The sequence below is a fragment of the Xenopus tropicalis genome, chromosome 1 (genome assembly GCF_000004195.4).
Source record: "Xenopus tropicalis strain Nigerian chromosome 1, UCB_Xtro_10.0, whole genome shotgun sequence".
NCBI classification, from domain to species: Eukaryota; Metazoa; Chordata; class Amphibia; order Anura; family Pipidae; genus Xenopus; species Xenopus tropicalis.
The window spans coordinates 178,221,355-178,238,041 of NC_030677.2; positions in this window are offsets into that span (position 1 = coordinate 178,221,355).

Below are 16,687 nucleotides of genomic sequence, written 5' to 3' on the forward strand. Positions count from 1 at the left end.
CAGGGCTCTTTAGCACTTTCAGCCCTTGGAAGTTCCCAGTTGGCTACATGTGAATGGCCTGCCTACCTTTCCTTACCTCCCTTTTTATGTGCATAAAGAATTGCTCCTCACAACCCCAAACTTAAACAGACTCCATTTTTGGTAAATAAAACAGTATATTTTTTTGACTTTCAACTCTTCTACTTCTTATGGGACGGATATCATGGTATAGGGATAAAAAGTCAAGCATACAAATTCACTCCATATCTTCTTCATACGTCCAGCTGTGATGTTTCCACTGATATTATCAATGGCATTAATGATTACATAAATGCAAATATGACAACAAAGAGGTGCAGTCTATGTTTGCAGGGGCTTTTTCATCCTCCAGTTTCACTCTATAACCTTTGTTTGTTAATTGATTGACTTTTGTATTTTTAATATTAATTTGATTGCTGTGTAACTTATAGTGGATTAAGAGAAAGCAAGCAATTCAGTAAAGCAACAGAGAAACAAAGGAAAACACAAGCGGATACAGATAGAGAAATGTGAGTATTAGTAAGAAGGAGCTTATACAACCAGTCTATGGGGCAGTGGTAAGACTTTTCCTTTAATAAAGTGCTCAGTTATTAAAAAAAAACAAAAAACAAAAAAAAAAACTACTCAGATGGGGGTTTCTGAGATGGTGTATTATAAACATATCAGCAAAGGTTTCAATATCTTAACATGAACATCTAAAACTGGACACACATTTCCTTAAAAAGGTTTTGTGTGGAAATCCAAAAAGGAATTATGTGCCCAATTTAGCCACCCCAAGAAGTTGCCAAAATCAGACTGATCATTCATTGGCCACTGTGCTAATGATCATCTTACCTAATAAAGCTCGTGTAGACCACTAACTGCACACTATTTCCCAAAACAAAAATCACAGCAGCTTCAGAAAAATGGGCCAATGACACTGCACGTGCTCCCCATATGAAGAATGGCCCATGGGCTCAACATTTGGATCTGCATGATGTAAGACACTCGCTCAAAACTTACGAGAAAGAAAGGACTGAGATTAGAAGTATGTGGTTTCATCACTGGATGCATAAAATGTAGAAAAGGTAAAATATCTCCTTAATACTAGAAACCATTTTCTAAAAGGGGCTGATACCTATATCCAAAGTCAGGGGTGAAGCAATAATATTTCTTCTTCAATAGATCAGAGGTGAAGCAGGGGTGAAGCAATAATATTTATTCTACAATATTGATTTAGGGACTTGGTACTTTCCTTTTCTGCATCAAACTGGAGATCATTTCAGATGTCCCCCCTTTGTGTACAGTATATAATATCTTTGTCTGTCTAAAAACCCAAGATGAATAGGTAAGGGGATAAAATAAGTGTTCTTGGTGGGCCTACTTTTTAATTATCCTTTAAAATATATATTTGAACTGTTTGCCTGCCATAGATCATAAATGATATGGCACTTGCTGTCAGGGACACTGACCACTGACACTTTATAATTTGTACACACATTGATGGAGCCGGACTATATCTACTAGTCAGTGGGATAAGAAGTGTGTCTTTCACATGAATCCTAAGCAAGAAATCCACAAATCAGTATTGAAAAGGCTGTGATTTAACATGGCTTTAGTGGCCTTTCTCTGGCATTCCAACTAGTGCATAACCTGAGCACCCCCTGCTCCCCAGCCAAATCAGGTCTTTGAATAGAAAAAGGCAGAGTCTCATTTGTCCACTGACAGTTTCTAGTACATAACCCATATCAAGTTAGCTTTGGTAGGCTATTAACTGCAAGCTTTAGTGTGGGGCATGTTTTCTTTGGACCTGCATTACGAATATATGGTTTGAATTATACAGTCATTATCTTTTAGATTTTTTAAAAAGAAACTGATGGATCTTTAATCCCCTTTCTACAAGTTGGTAGTGTGTGTGTTATGTGTGTGGGCAGAGTGTATACAATTCATTAAAATCTAGTCCTATCTCTATAACATGCTAAATGCAATAAGTTGGTTATTTTTCCGATAGCCTGCCTTTATCTCTCAAGCAAACATGGCCCTAAAGGGGAACAATTAGAGGAACAGAATCAAGTGATCAGTGAAAAATAATTCAGTTAAGATATAATTAATATATAATATGCCCATGCTTATGAATTATATCATCTACATTTTCCATGAGCATTTCCTCTTATCAGTAAGGTGTTCTACCAAAGAGGACACAATGGCTTACAATTCTATTGAAATTAATTTAACATTGATATACAATCTTTCCTTTGGCAGCTCAGGCAGAGTACAAGAATGAAGACTTGTGTTCATTTTTCATCAACGATAGCTTATATCACATGTGCCACTTTGTTTACGGTAGGCCCTGCCTATTACTTTGTAAATATATGTTTTAGTTCACATCTGCTCAAAGTTTTAGAATCCGTTGTGAAGTTCCATGACAAGGTCATGGTTGTAAGAAAGGAAATTTTAACATTTTTGTGCAACACGCAGATCATAGTGGCACTGCCTTTCTTATTAGGGTGCCTTGTCTGCTTAACATAAATAAAGCAGAAGCTTTGGAATAACGAGCTGTCAGAAGCTCCAGCTGGAGGAATAATTAGCTGTTAGGAGCTCAGCTGGTAGAAACCAACCCTGTTGGATGAAACATGGGTCCAGGCCAAACATAGCATAGACTACAGTCAAGAAAAACATACAGGAACAAATATATTGAGACCTTGTATTTCTTTAAAATATGCCATCAGCCAGTATGAGCTGTGTTTCTATTGTCCTTCCTAATGATGTCAGGATTTTGATGTCACAAAAAAACTATTTAAATCTGAAGGATGGCCATAATACATTTTTTATACAAGTACAGGAAGACAAGAAATAGAATTCTAGAATTAGGAGCGGAGTTAATTCTTCCCAAAATGTCCCAGGAGTGTCCTAAAATGACAATGACAGATTATTCTGCCGTTAAGTTAGATTGGTGCTCTTTATTCAGGGACTGTTAATAAATAGTAATTATATTTTATTTTATATTAGGGCTGATGTTGTCCCATCTATGTTATATCTGTTAAAAGTGAACTACAAAGCCAGTTACACCATGCCACATCTTCAAGAGTGCAACCTAAGGGGAATATTTATTAACATTGGAAACAAAAATCACCAGTGATGTTGCCCATAGCAGCCAATTAGCAATTAGATTTAAACGGTCAGCTGCAAGTTAGATAAATTAAGGAAAAGTCTGATTGTTTAATATGGGCAACATAACCGGCGATGTTTGTCGCCAGTTAATAAATATACCCATAGGGGATGATTTACTTAAATTATTTTTTTCTGGCCTAAAAAGTTGTGTAAACTCGACACGGTATGAATTCGAATTAAACTTGATTATTGTTGTATTTATTTGTATTTGATTATTGTTGTCACAACAATGCTTGAATCGTTCGTATGAAAATTTCGAGTTTACATGGGAAAACATGTAAAATAGAAAACAATGAGGGGATTAACTTCCCCTTGAAACTGGGAGGAACAGAAAACAATGAGGGGATTAACTTCCTTTTTTTGTGAGAAGCCATATCAGAAAAATTGAGTACTGGCAAAAACTCATCCCTAAGGCGGCACATTTACTAATCCACGAACGTCCGAAAGCGTTTTTTTCGTAATGATTGGTATTTTAGCGATTTTTTCGTAGCCATCGCGATTGTTTCGTATTTAGGCAACTTTTTCGTCGCCGTTATGACTCTGTCGTATATTTTTTGAGGCTTTTCCAGCGCCGTCACAAAACATTCGGATTGATTTTTCCGCCGTTTAATATTGCGCAATATGAAAAAATTTCGACGGCGACTAAATAATCACGCAAAATACGATAAAGTCGCGATGGCGCCAAAAAAGTCGCGACAAATACGAAACAATCGTGACGGCGATGAAAAAATTACAAAATTTTCGTTTCCAGTCCGTTTTTTTCCCATTCGGGATTAGTAAATGTGCCCCTAATTCTCGAAAATATCTAGAAGCTCAAACAAAGAAGCAATCAGAGATAAAAAAGAATCTTACTTCTCTAGCAGGTCTTAGGTGGCGCTTTTGTACAATGGCTATTTGCTAAATCTTTTTTTTGAAAAGGCTCGGTTGAGAGCTTTTTTTGCCATATTGTGCCTGGTCTCAAATCTTAATAAATTATATTTATTATACATTTTTGTAAGAAAACATGAGAGAAATAATAATCTCGCTCTTGCATTGTGAGCAAGATTTTTTTCCAAAGCAGCTTTCCAGGTTTTAGGTGGCAAACTGTTAAATTTTTTTATAAAATGCGCTTGTGGAAAAAATAAACTTGCAACAAAATGGGTAATATTAAAGGGGTTGTTTACCTTTAAATTAACTTTAATTTATTTATTTACTTTTGTTATTCTGAGACTATTTCTAATTGTTCTTCATTTTTTAATTATTTAGGTTTTTGTTCAGCAGCTCTCCAGTTTGGCATTTCAGCGGCTATCTGGTCTAATTTAACCTAGCAACCAGGCAGTGGTCTGAAAGAAAGACTATAATATGAATAGAAGAAGGCCAAAATAGAAAGATAAGTAATAAAAAGTAACATTAACAATAAAATGATAGCTTCGCAAAGGAATAGTTTTTTGGCTGCCAGGGTCAGTGACCCCCCCCATTTGAAAGCTGGAAAGAGGCAGAAGAGGAAAGCAAATAATTAAGAAAAACTATATAAAAAATGAAGCCCAATTGGAAAGTTGCTAAGAATAGGCCATTCTATAACATGCTAAAAGTAAACCTGAAGGTTACCCCCCCTTTAAGATGAGCAATCAGCTAATCTGTCCTATTTTAGTGTACCAAAACATTTACGAAACCACTGAAAAATTCCCTAAACTTTTTTTGTAGTGTTTTTTCAATGACAAATGCTTTAAAGGCAATGTGAATTTTTTTCTCATGCATTTTTTCACGGTAAAAATATTCACAGCGAAATTATGCCCCAGTTTTGCAAAAAAATTTCACAGATGAAACATGAAATTTTGCCACACGTCCAAAATTAGCCTACAGAAAAAATTCTCTCATCGTTACGATCTCTCTCGCATTTTTATGATTATTATGATTATTATTAAAATTAATAATAAATTCATCACTTAGGGGCTAATTTATCATCTTTTAAATTAAAATTTTTGCCACAATTAGGGATTCCAAAACAGGAATATATATAAAGGATATATATTAAGTGCAAAAAATTTGAAAAACTTGAATGTAAACAGCTTATGAGTTTGTGTAGCATTCAAGGAAACTTTGGGATTTCTTTCATTTTGGGATTTTCAAATTTTTGGAGAATTTGGAGACCCATTGAAAGTGATGAGTAGAATACAAATTTGATGCCTTCAAGATTTTCTTTATGGTTTTATTCGTTTTATTAGATTCCAATTTTTTCATAAATTAGCAAACATTTGAGTTTGGTACATTTTTGGGTGTATTCAAATTAAAAAAACTCAAATTCAAAAATTCATATTTTGACGAATAAGAGAAATTGTGCAGTGTTTCCGATGTATAGGAAATAAACCTTGTAATATAATATTATAATGTACAGTTCTAAATAATAGATTTATTAATCCAGGCTCCTCCAAAATGAGCCAGACTTGCCCCATTTCATTTGCACAGTTCAGTTTTGCTCACATAGTACCAACATGGCAGTTGTCCCTTTTCACTGCAAAGCAAAAATTGTGTTACTTATGGGTTTTTTAATTTTATCGCGTTCAACATAGAGAATTCATTAATTACTGTTCTCTTCTATATCATTAATTTGTTTCTTCATAAAAAACTTTGTCAAATCAAGTCATTATGCAAGAAATGTAATAGCACAAAGAGGCAAAGTACTTTTCTTTTATTTTAATGAGCAATCTTGTGCCTCACTCCATTATTTGCACTTGATAAATAGAGTGGTAAAAGGAGGACCCCTGCTACTAAATTTACTGGAGAAACACTGTTTAAACACTAATTTATTGCGGTTTAGCAAAATGACCGTAATGTGTCCTGCTATGGTGTCTACAAAATTACCTTTAATTACTATAATGAATTCTGCCTTTCTTAACTTTTATTGTCTATCAAGGTTCAGGTTACAGAAAAACCAAAAGGCAGTGTAGAGGAATTTACATTATAAGAGATTTGTTTTTTTCTTTCAAATAGGTATGGGATCTATGATCCCGCATGTTTGGGAATTTTCAGTAGGAGGTCTTACCCATTGCTTTAAGACCAATAAAACATTATAGCATAGATCTATACTAGCTTGATTACAGTCTAGTACGTGGTACTGTCTTTGTACATGGGAAAAAGCAAATCAATTAAAAACAAAGATTTTGTTTAAATTGGAGCATTTTGGAAAAGAAGATTCTGGATTCACATCTGTATTTGTTTTTTAAATAGAAACCATAGAATTATATCACACAACATCTACATAGAAATATGCAATGGTCTGTAGTGTTAGAAATATCTCACTTGATCTCACGCATTGTTGGTGTGATTTTTTCGTCCATAACCCCAGCAGGATCTGTCATAAATCAATTACAATTTAACATTCAGCTCATAGTACCTTGTGCGTTTGGAATTTGTATCCAGTCTTTTTCAATTATAACTTTGTCATAAATAGTAGACATCTTATTGAAGAGGCGTGTATAATGATGATCAAAACTTCCCCAGTTTGCTTTGCCAAAAAATTCACAAAACTGCAGAAAAATTAGCAAAATTACACCAAAATTTTGCCAAAAGTCAATAAGCATTTTTTCTTTTGTCAAAAGCATTGAAGTCCTTGGGCATTTTTTTCTCATTTTGCAACAAATGTATTAAAGTCAATGGGTGTTTTTTCTTGTGGCAAAATGCATTGAAGTTGCACAACACCCGTCCCCCCTACCCCGTAACATGATATTTTTTCCTGGCAAAACAAAATGCATGGTGACATTCTAGGCACAAATCTGTATCAGGCAACAAATTCACTCATCCCTACTTGTGCACCGGTGCCAAGAAATTCAGCCCATAATAAAGCGATACATAGCTCTGACTCCATAATCAGTTGGAGATTTTGTGTCGACTCTGGTCTTAGGGTCACTAGTTTAAGCTCCCACAATTTCTACATATCTAAACTGAAACTGGGAGGAAACATGACTAATGACATGACTAATGCTCAGTAAATAATGTTTTATTTACAAACACCATAAAATGTGCATATTACAAACTGTATATTATATATTTCAGTACGTGAAAAAGAGTTTTGCATTTACATAAAGGCACTCCACTGTCACAAATATATTTGGTGTAACTATATCATCTGTACAATTTTGATTTATTCATGCTATAAATATGTTCAGGCTTTTACATATATAAACGTGTTAATAATTCTCCAGACTGTGTTATTAACATAAACATATGATAAAGATCCATTATTGAGAGTGACTTATAATTTGCTTAAGGTTAATGACACAATATTGGAATAAATTACTTTATCTATAGAATGTACACACCTGAAGTATGTAGCAAAAATAAAACATTCCATTTACATTTCTATATATATACTGTATGTATATATATATATATACATTAACATATGTTTAATGAAACTTCTATATTAGCTTTAGGGTAGTAACAATATTTTTAAATTCTTCTGGCAATATTATTTATTATAATGATGTTTTCAAATGTAAATGTTCAGAAAAACCTTTAAAAAGTCTCTTAACTTGGCACTGCATTTGTGAGAATAAAATGTATTGGTATTGTGGTCAGTGAACTAAAAGATGCTTTCTAGTGGTACTAGTACCTCCATAGAAGCCTTCCAAGAGAAAACACCTCTATCCTCACTTGAGTCTCAAGACAGGGCAAAGACCCTGTGAAAAAGGACTAACCAGATAATGTTTAGCAGCTATCTCTGGACTCTCTGAGTGTAAATCTGTGAGGGATATTTAGTGATTATGATTCTTTCTCCTGAGGGGGAACCAAAAGATAGATGGCTGGATGGATAACTGCCCCCCTCTCTTGTATAAACAATAGAGGCCACCTGACACTCCCACTAGTGTGCTGTAAAATTTCATCAGCCTGTTAATGACTGGAAAACTAAAGTGATGGGATATTGTGTTCACTAAGGTCTCCAGAAAATAAAAAACTGATTTCAGCTTAGTCATAGAACATGTTCTTTTTTGGAAACTGTGATTTGGATTTTTATTTTGTCTTAATACAGGTGATATAATTGGTCAGTTATGATGCTGTAGCAGCAATTAATGGCGACTGAAAAGCAAATTGTACCTATGAAACATGAAACAATAAAGAACCAAGAACAGAAGTTTGTTCCAGTTCAGAACTCCATACCAACCAATTACATGTTTGCTTTTTCCTACTCTACACCAACCAATTAAATGTTTGCTTTTCTTATGTTAACCAGAAAAGTTAACTCTTCAGGCACAGAATTCAAGGCATAATCTTGCACTGGCAATGCAGGTGAACCCAGTATATTTCAATGAACTGATATCAGACCAGTAAGTTTGAAAGAATAGCATGGAGGTTTAACATTTTCTTTTACTGCATGATAAATCATAACAGGACAAAATTGGAACAATAGCAGTTGTTTTAAATAATTAACAAAAAACATATCTGGTGAAGTCAGAAACCCAGGTTTACAGGGTAAGTTTCCCATTAGTAGTCCTTTAGTACTTGGACAGATTCTAATGAACTCTTCATCTGTCCTTTTTTTGTATTTGTTGAATCTTTTTGAATCATTTAAAAATAATAGCCTTCCCATTCCACCTCCCCTTAAAATAAAAAATAAAAAAACAGATGGGCAGCGAGGCTTCAATTCCATCATTATTCTTGTATATTATTATTGTATTTCTGTTCATGCCTTCCATTTTCATTTCCAAACTTCTGCCTGAGCAGGTAGGCTCATTGAAAATAATGAGTAGAATGTAAGGGAGCATTTTTTACAAGTTTTTAATCAATCACTTTTCCGAGATTCATGTTTTTAATAGCTAATACATAACTATAAAAAACTATTCAAGCAGGGCATGATTAACAGGGCAATTCACAAATATCCAGAAAAGAGGGTGTGCTCCACCCTGAACCCTGCAATTTTAATTTAAAACCACTTGGATAAACTTAATTATGCCTGTGAGTATAAACATTAATCTTGCTTGCACGCTCTCTCCTCTGACCAGGGAACAGCTGCCCCAAGTCCTTAACTTAGGGAGACACAATCAGTGTCAGTGGCCCAAGGAAAGTCTCCCATAGGGCTCAATGGCACTCTGCAGCTCCAACCCGGCCCAAGGAAAGTCTCCCATAGGACTCAATGGCACTCTGCAGCTCCAACCTGGCCCAAGGAAAGTCTCCCATAGGGCTCAATGGCACTCTGCAGCTCCAACCTGGCCCAAGGAAAGTCTCCCATAGGGCTCAATGGCACTCTGCAGCTCCAACCCGGCCCAAGGAAAGTCTCCCATAGGGCTCAATGGCACTCTGCAGCTCCAACCTGGCCCAAGGAAAGTCTCCCATAGGGCTCAATGGCACTCTGCAGCTCCAACCTGGCCCAAGGAAAGTCTCCCATAGGGCTCAATGGCACTCTGCAGCTCCAACCCGGCCCAAGGAAAGTCTCCCATAGGGCTCAATGGCACTCTGCAGCTCCAACCCGGCCCAAGGAAAGTCTCCCATAGGGCTCAATGGCACTCTGCAGCTCCAACCCGGCCCAAGGAAAATCTCCCATAGGGCTCAATGGCACTCTGCAGCTCCAACCCGGCCCAAGGAAAGCCTCCCATAGGGCTCAATGGCACTCTGCAGCTCCAACCCGGCCCAAGGAAAGTCTCCCATAGGGCTCAATGGCACTCTGCAGCTCCAACCCGGCCCAAGGAAAGTCTCCCATAGGGCTCAATGGCACTCTGCAGCTCCAACCCGGCCCAAGGAAAGTCTCCCATAGGGCTCAATGGCACTCTGCAGCTCCAACCCGGCCCAAGGAAAGTCTCCCATAGGGCTCAATGGCACTCTGCAGCTCCAACCTGGCCCAAGGAAAGTCTCCCATAGGACTCAATGGCACTCTGCAGCTCCAACCCGGCCCAAGGAAAGTCTCCCATAGGACTCAATGGCACTCTGCAGCTCCAACCTGGCCCAAGGAAAGTCTCCCATAGGACTCAATGGCACTCTGCAGCTCCAACCTGGCCCAAGGAAAGTCTCCCATAGGAATCAATGGCACTCTGCAGCTCCAACCCGGCCCAAGGAAAGTCTCCCATAGGGCTCAATGGCACTCTGCAGCTCCAACCCGGCCCAAGGAAAGTCTCCCATAGGACTCAATGGCACTCTGCAGCTCCAACCCGGCCCAAGGAAAGTCTCCCATAGGGCTCAATGGCACTCTGCAGCTCCAACCCGGCCCAAGGAAAGTCTCCCATAGGGCTCAATGGCACTCTGCAGCTCCAACCCGGCCCAAGGAAAGTCTCCCATAGGACTCAATGGCACTCTGCAGCTCCAACCCGGCCCAAAGAAAGTCTCCCATAGGGCTCAATGGCACTCTGCAGCTCCAACCCGGCCCAAGGAAAGTCATGATACCGAAGCTTGAATGAATCTGAAACTTTCATACTCGATGCGACAATACGATTTTGACGCACAAATTTTGTTGCAAAGTACGGAAAAGTCGTGCAAGGTACGAAAAAGTTGCTCAAGGTACGAAATTGTCGCAGAAATTACGCTCGGAGCGTTCGTGGAATAATAAATGTCACCCATAGTGTTACACTTTTTTCTTGAATATGAGTGTCGAATAGTTCTGATATCATTCATATTCCTTTAGAGGTCCAAGTCTGTAGTTGCATATCTGACATTATATTTTCTAATGTTTCCAGGGGAAAGAACCTTAAAAATCTTAAAAAATCTCAAATTTAGTGGGTCTACTTGAAGCCTAACTTTTGGGCAAAAGCCTTTAGCAGTTGTTTTAGTTCCTCAGCTTGATGACCTGTTTTAACATATATAGATATGACATAACTAATACAATCTTACGCTTATTTTTTAATATAATTTTCAATACATTTTAATATGTAATTTGCAATTTTATTTCTGAAGCATGTTGATTAAATACTGAATAGCATGTATGAAGGATTTTTGAAAAATTCACAATGAAAAATGACTAATAAATGTGATATTTTGTTCAGCATTCATACTTGAATTATGAAATGGGTTTCAAATTGCCTACGGCTAACTTTTGAAGAAAATACATTTTCCCTGAATATTATAGCTTACTTTTCAAACAAGGAACAGAGACACTTTGAATTAGCCCTTCATTCCAGGGCAAAAGGGTCAGTGGTAACTCAAAGCAATTCTCTCTTGGAAAGCCTACTTTCTTATTTTCCTGAACAGGATTCATCAATTATATTGTCTTTCTGAAGGATGCTAGGTAGAGTAGCCTTGACTGGGCAGTGGTTTGTAACAATTTTATGCACTGATCACACACAAAAGTTTTAAAAGTGAAAGAAATTACCTAGGAAGTTCTTTGGCAGTTCAAAGTTTAAAAAAAAATAAAAAAAAATTGGCCTATACATGGAGTCATTTTGAAACAGTGGAACTCGAGAAAGAAATGTATAATGTAATGTGCTGATCCAAATCAGCATTGCATATTTCTGTGTATTAGTGCTATACATTTTACATGCATTTTTTGTGACAGAAAAAACATAAATGTAAATACCTTCTTTAATGGAAGACACTTTTTGAAGGGTATGGAAAAAATGGGTGCAGATTATATGATTGTAACCCCTTTATTCCTGAGCCTGGAGTCACATGACTGAAGAACATTTAATTCAAATTCCATTCTAAACCAATTATAAAACCTAATTTAATACGGCATATATGAGTCAATAACAGACCAGTTAAAATAAGAATATACATTATACTGTATATATATGGTATCTTGGTAAAGGTTCAGGGTGAGGACCGAAACATCGATCTAAATAAAATAAGTATCTCTTTATGATGAAATTTTCCTGGTGTGCATCAGTATGGGACCTGTTATCCAGAATGCTCGGGACCTGGGGCTTTTCCGTATAAGGGATCTTTCTGTAATTTGGATCCCCATACCTTAAGTCTGCTAAAAATCATTTAAATATTAAATAAACCCAATAGGATTGTTTTGCCTCCAATAAGGATTAATTATATCTTAGTTTGGATCAAGTACAGGTACTGTTTTATTATTACAGAGAAAAAGGAAATAATTTTTAAAACTTAGATTTATTTGCTTATAATGGAGTCTATGGGAGACGGCCTTTCTGTAACTCGGAACTTTCTGGATAATGGGTTTCCGGATAAGGGATCCCATACCTGTATATAATTTGAAGTTCATTTTCCAACTTTTTTTGTTTTAGCGATACGCCCAATGAAACGATTTCCCAGTAAACTAGTGGTAAGTTACTGTGATAACAACTAAACTGCTGGGAATGTTTTAGGATACTAATACATTTTCCCCTTATTGTTTGCAAATACTAAACCTCAAATAATAACCTTTTCAGGAAGTAAGTTGCTAAGTGGTGTGTGAATACAATAAGGTTTGGGCAGGCTGGACACTGTGACACCAACAGAACAAACCTCTCACCATAGATAAACATTCAGGCTGTAACACAGATATTGCCTTCTTCCCGCACTGGCCAAACATTAGGATTCTTCATGAAGCTGGTGTTGCACTTTAAACCAACAAGCAACAGTAATATTATGTTTAGCCAATGTTAGGGTAGATCAACTGCTTGGGCGGAACCGTTAATATTCCATATCCAGTCATTTTCTATGTCTGTGGCCTATTTAATGTTTAATGGATGGTAATTGTTAGTTATAACAAAGAGATAACATTTTTTATGCAACTGTTATTGACCACCATTTTTCTTTAGATGAAGTCAAACATTCATCAAATCAGATTGACTTGAAAAACTTAACTGATATTTATATATTTATTATCTGTTATTTATATAGTGCTAACACATATCAGTCCCTAGCCCAACTGAGCATAAAACATAAGGTCCCTATCACATTCATACACACACAGGGGTCAGTTTTATCAGGATCCAATTAAACTGCCTGTATGTTTTAGGAGGTGCAAGGAAACCGATGTACCCAGAGGAAACTCACACAGACACTGCTTGTAGAGCTTACTATGAAAAGCTAAGAAAATACAAACCACAGTACAACTACAGTACTGACTGAATTAAATGAAAAATTGTTAGCTTTAATTATTTCATTCATTGTTTTTAACTTTCAAGTTTGAAATGGCTAAAGGCTCTGCATCAGACATTTTAATAAATCCTCATTTAATAACATTTTTTTGCTGCCTCTTAGCTTTTAGTATCTGTGCCCATTGTCATTACACAGATCTCCCTCCCCCAGTATCTCCATGCATGACTTAAGGATCACTGAACACTAGGCATTGCCATAATCTCTACTTGAGCAATTTGTTTTTGTTCTGTAACTCTTCAGTTTGGAATTTGTACTGCTATCTGGTTGTAGTGGTCTGAGTGAAAGATGAATTGGAGAGAGCCCTCTGAGATAAGATAAGGTCATACCAATAAAATAACTCTGAGTTTATTAGCATTTTTGACCTTTTTTGCCATGGGCATATAGGTAAGGGACTACATATTGTGTAATTTTAAAAAAATGGTTGATGGTTATCTGGCTAATCCATAGGCAGATATCTATCAGATCCATACAGAATCCAGAACAAAACAGCAGCTACAGAGAAAGAATGAAGATGGAAGATGGCAGTAGATGTTGGTGTGGGTGAAGTGATGGAGGAATGGGGGAGATGACCATGGACATATGGAGACACAAGTAAAAATATAGTCAGACATGGAGGAGTGATGGGCTTTTAATGTTATAATCCTTTTGCAAATAGGAATCTTTAATTAAGATTTTAGCAGGGGAGGAGCATATGGTCTACCCGGTGAGTGCAAAAGAATAGAGTTTAACATAGACTAAATGGCAAGGGTTGGCAGTCTGGAAGGTTGGTGAGTGGTAGGTTGCAGTAGTCAAGAAGGGCATGAGTAAGAGTTTTAGCAGCAACTTGAGATAGGATAGATATTTGCAATACTACAAAGGTAAAAGTAACAGATTTAGGCAGTTGTACTAATATGCTTAATGGAAAGGAAAGAGTCAGATTCCCCCCCACGGCAGCATGCCAAAGCATGGGTTAATAAGCATGCCACCAAAACTAATCATAAAAAATGGAGTAGAGACAGGTTTGGGTGGAAAGAAGATGGATTCTGTTTTTGTTTGAGATAGAATTAATTCATGCAGAAGGCAACAGAACACCAGTTATATGTGAAAGTGTCTTGTGAGGTGATCTCCTGAATCTGTTTTATTCAGTTACCCTTGTTTGTAAAAATATTTTAAGACCCTTATTTGTTATTGTAAATGATTGTATAACACTAGGTAAATTGCCAGCTCCATATTTATAAACAATGATGTGTCTAAATACCTCTGCATTCTAGTGATATTGAACGCCAGATGCACTAAATAGGCACTTTAGATAGTGGATTAGAATTCTCACTTGTTGTTTATGAAGGCAGAGTAAAAAGAAGCAGCTCTGCTGTGTATGAAGTTTAACTTGGCCAGGCACATACCATCTTCTCTGCGCATGGCTTCCATCACAAGCCACAAACTAGCCTGCTGAAAGATGAACAACTAAGTAAAGAGGATGAACACCAAACACTTTGTTCAGACAGGCAAAGGTTTAATCCCAGTGCTTGGGATGAGAGGCTGTGAGGTCTCGGCTTACACACTCGACACTAAACAAACACAACCGGATGCTTCCCCCCAGCACAGGGATAGCACTGACCTGTCATTTCCAGCATTTTATGGTATCCATGCTCACTACATAATTTAAAGGATCCTTCAATGCATACAAAGCCATGAATCATATTACATTACAGATCTTTTGTAACAGTTCTGTATTGTCACCTATCTATTTCAGGAAACAAACAATGGTCCATTAGCTCACATTGACTTTTGGGTATTATTTTGTTTAGAACATTATTAGTGTATATATTTGAAAATCCTAAAATCCATTTTTGCAGACAAAATTAGGGCTGGCCTCCATTACACAGATTGTATTTTAAAAACAATTTCAAGTGTTTTCCTTTGAATAATTGATATTTCCGATACCTGTTGTGATCAGTGTTTTGTATTTATTGTCAATGCAATATTAACAGTACGGGGAGCCCTGCACTTATTAAATTATTCCCATTGAAATCCACCAGAGGGCAGTGTGGCTTCCTTAACTCCTCCATACTAGTAGGTGCATCTATTTTTGCATTTTAGACTCTTTACGGCAGATAATTATAGTATCTTTATAGACCTCCCAAGCAAGGGGATGCCTTCCCTATTATGTAAATGTATTTATAAAGTGCCAACGTATTCTGCACTATGCAATAAAAGGGTGTACATACAAATACTGACCACTACAGGAGATAAAAAAAGTCAGCTCATTAAAAACCACCAATAAGGGAAATGTTATCCATTTGTATATTGCCATAGGTCACATCAGAATTCTCCATTTAAAAAACAAGTTATGACCTAAATGATGACTTTCCTTAGTCAAATATCTAACAACTTAGTGGTCTAAGGTAGGATTGTTGGGCAGAATAGCATGGGTTGGGGGTGGGGGAAGGGTGACAACCCAGGGCTGATGCTGCAATTCATCCACCCCTGTGTGCAATATAAACCCTCATATGTAATAAAAAAAAACAGGACAAGAGGGTACGATGATACATTGGGGGCAGAGCAGTGACATATAGAGGAGGGGTCATGGCATTTGGGGGAGTATCTGTGCCTTGTGGGGGTGGAGCTGAAACTCAAAAAACATTTCAGACCCCAAACAGCCCTAAGATTAACCAAACTGTTAAAAACCAAACAGGTGGCAACACTGCACAAAGTTTGGCAAGGAGCAGCAATACACAGCAACCGCTGGCAGATATCCCTTCACTTCTCTGGAGGATCCTTCTTTGCTTCAAAACTTTAGATTTTTAAATTGCAGTTTAGTGACTTTTCTGCAACTTTTTCCTGCACTTACTTTTTCAGTTCAGACATTTGTAGTAAATCTACCACTAAGAGTGCCAATAATTTTTCTCTATATATATTTCTTTGAGTCTTGACAAGTCAAAACAAGGCAATATATATGGGCAAAAATGTAAGTGGAGAAGAGCCATGCAAATCCCAATATTAACACGAAGAGGGGACGTTAGACACAGCTTAGTCATGATTAATAGGAGGATAAGACAAGGACAGAGGGAAAGGATTCCTGACCTTATTTTTTACAGTGCTGTCTGACCCTCATTAAGTATTCTTATCTAAATACAATTCAGTTGGAAAAATCTGTTAAGATAACATTACCCATGTCAATAGGTCAACCAGAAGAAATTTCACAGTTGTAAGCTTGTTTAATCACCTTTAAAAATCTGTTTTTCCTCTGGTGTCTTTAGAAATCATTGCTCATTACCTAGTAAATGTAAAGTTTGCTTTCATTTGTATTTTTACAATCATAAACCAATACACACAGCTAAAATAAGGGCTTGCCAATAGATCATTATTTTTTGATAGTAATTCTTTATAGGCAATTTTTTTGTATTTTTGTGAACACTATATATATTGGTTTAATATTTTTGTAAATGTATGCGTAAATGTAATATAGGTATTAAACTAAAAAGTTGAGGGAAATTTTTTTTTACATATGAAGAGATTCATGGTTTTGTTA